The sequence below is a fragment of the Engraulis encrasicolus genome, chromosome 12 (genome assembly GCF_034702125.1).
Source record: "Engraulis encrasicolus isolate BLACKSEA-1 chromosome 12, IST_EnEncr_1.0, whole genome shotgun sequence".
NCBI lineage: Eukaryota > Metazoa > Chordata > Actinopteri > Clupeiformes > Engraulidae > Engraulis > Engraulis encrasicolus.
The window spans coordinates 1,000,001-1,002,500 of NC_085868.1; the positions used below are offsets into that span (position 1 = coordinate 1,000,001).

The 2,500-nt window shown below is 46.3% G+C and overlaps 1 protein-coding gene across 1 annotated transcript in view; it reads left to right on the forward strand.

The window, feature by feature from the left end:
- The window catches only part of grip1 (glutamate receptor interacting protein 1), a 426,493-nt gene that overhangs the window by 342,142 nt on the left and 81,851 nt on the right, over positions 1 to 2,500 (forward strand). The window lies entirely within an intron of this gene.

The following is a 2,500-nucleotide window of genomic DNA, read 5'->3' on the forward strand; positions in this document are numbered from 1 at the left end:
GTGTGTATGTGTGTGCATGCGTGTATGGGTGTGTGCATGTCTATGTGTGTTTTGTGTCTGTCTGGCTTCACTCAAGTCAACACCGGTGATCATGACCTGGATGAATCAGGGAACACACAGACCGTGTGTGTGTGTGTGTGTGTGTGTGTGTGTGTGTGTGTGTGTGTGTGTGTGTGTGTGTGTGTGTGTGTGTGTGTGTGTGTGTGTGTGTGTGTGTGTGTGTGTGTGTGTGTGTGTGTGTGTGTGTGTGTGTGTGTGTGTGTGTGTGTGTGTGTGTGTTGCGTGGACATGTCAGATGAGTGAGACACAGGAAAATAAATGGGCTGGAGATAGGTCTGCTCTTTCGCTATGCCGTGTGTGTGTGTGTGTGTGTGTGTGTGTGTGTGTGTGTGTGTGTGTGTGTGTGTGTGTGTGTGTGTGTGTGTGTGTGTGTGTGTGTGTGTGTGTGTGTGTGTGTGTGTGTGTGTGTGTGTGTGTGTGTGTGTGTGTGTGTGTGTGTGTGTGTGTGTGTGTGTGTGTGTGTGTGTGTGTGTGTGTGTGTGTGTGTGTGTGTGTGTCCAGTGAGTGGTGCCCTTCTGACCCTGGCTGACTGAGCTGAAGCAGCTGGCACCTGGGCACTAGACGGGAAGCAGACCCACTGCCCACAGCAATACCCTGACCTGTGACCTCATACACACACTAACCAGTGTTTTGTCTGTGTGTGTCTGTGTGTATGTGCTTGTTTCTACACACACACTCATGCATGCACACATATGTGTATTCCTGCAGGTAGTCAAGATCATAGGCAGTACTTATGCTTTGGCTTTTCTTAGGAAAAAGTGTTTACGTATTTATTATTGTGTTGGATTTTTGTGTGATTGTACTTGTGTGTACACACGGCATGCCTGTAGGACTTGTCCATATGGCATTGTGCATTATAGAGTGTGTGTGTGTGTGTGTGTGTGTGTGTGTGTGTGTGTGTGTGTGTGTGTGTGTGTGTGTGTGTGTGTGTGTGTGTGTGTGTGTGTGTGTGTGTGTGTGTGTGTGTGTGTGTGTGTGTGTGTGTGTGTGTGTGTGCGCGCGTGCATGTCTGTGTCTATGCCAGTGAACTTGTGAGTGTGTGGGTGTTTATATATGTGTGTATGTAGGTTATACAGTATATTGTATATTAATTTGCACTTGTCTGCTTATTGCAGGAAATCCCATGGCAGCGTATTAAATTATTCCCCAGAATGTGTGTGTGTGTCCGTGCGTGTGTGTGTGCGTGTGCACACGTTTGTGTGTGGTGTTATTCATATCAGTTCAATGTGCAAGCAATTTTATATTTTCGTAGCGTGTGTGTGTGGGGGTCATGTGTATTTGGTGTGTCCCAGTAGAGGTGCATAATTGTGTGTGTGTGTTTTCAATCAGCAGTTTGTGTGTACCATTTGAGAAGGGTATATATATATACAGTATGTGCCTGAGTTTGGAGAGCAGGTAGCTAGTTTTGTATGATTTGTCTGTTGAACAGCATCCAGTGTGTGTGTGTGTGATTGTGTGCGTGTGTGTGTGTGTCTCTGCGCGTCATATTTACCGCTATTGCTTGTTGGTCAGGTCGGTGCACACGCTCACTGCTTAATATTCCTGCACTTATCATAAATATCTCTCAGTGTGTGTGTGTATGTGTGTGTGTGTGTATCTGTCTGTCTGTGATTCATCCTCGTTAGGCAGCAATCTGGACCGGGGACTTCACAGCCCGAAACAAGCTTTGTTGTTGTTTATGGCAAAGGAGTAAAGTTGTGTGTGTGTGTTCGTGTGCATGCATGCATGCGTTTTTGTGTGTGTTTGTGTGCGCGTGTGCGTGTGTGTGTGCATGTATCCTGTCTCATCTCCATAGAGTCTCAGTGTGTTGCCTCCGGCCCCCTACCGTCTGTGGTTGATGAATATTAGCAATACCCCATAGCCACACGCGCACACACACACACACGCACACACACATACACACACGCACACACACATACACACACACACACACACACACACACACACACACACACACACACACACACACATACACACACACGCACGCACACACCCAGAGGAGAGCAAGACCATATAAACACTCCCTCCATTAGCCAAGGACAGGGCCAGATGAAAGCGAGATGGCCTTTCTGTCACTTTTCGAGCTCGGCTGCTTATGATGTGGTAATTTGCTTCCAAATGAGTAAAGTAATTAACCATCGTCCTCTGTGTGTGCGGTTGTGTGTGTGGTTGCGTGTGTGCGTGCCTGCCTGCGAATGTCTGTGCGTATGCCTGTGTGTCTCATTGCAGCACATGCAAAATAAGCATGATGCAATTTGTGTCGTCAAAATAAAAAATGGTTGCTTGAGTTTTCAGGCAGTACTCTTGTGTGTATATTGCAATGCAGTAGATACACAGTCAATTAATTCCCTGCATTGTCCTCACAGGAAAATTAATCGTTTTTAGATTACTATTAGCAATTATTTTCCTATTTAGTCAGTGCCTTTGCTGTTCTTGTGAA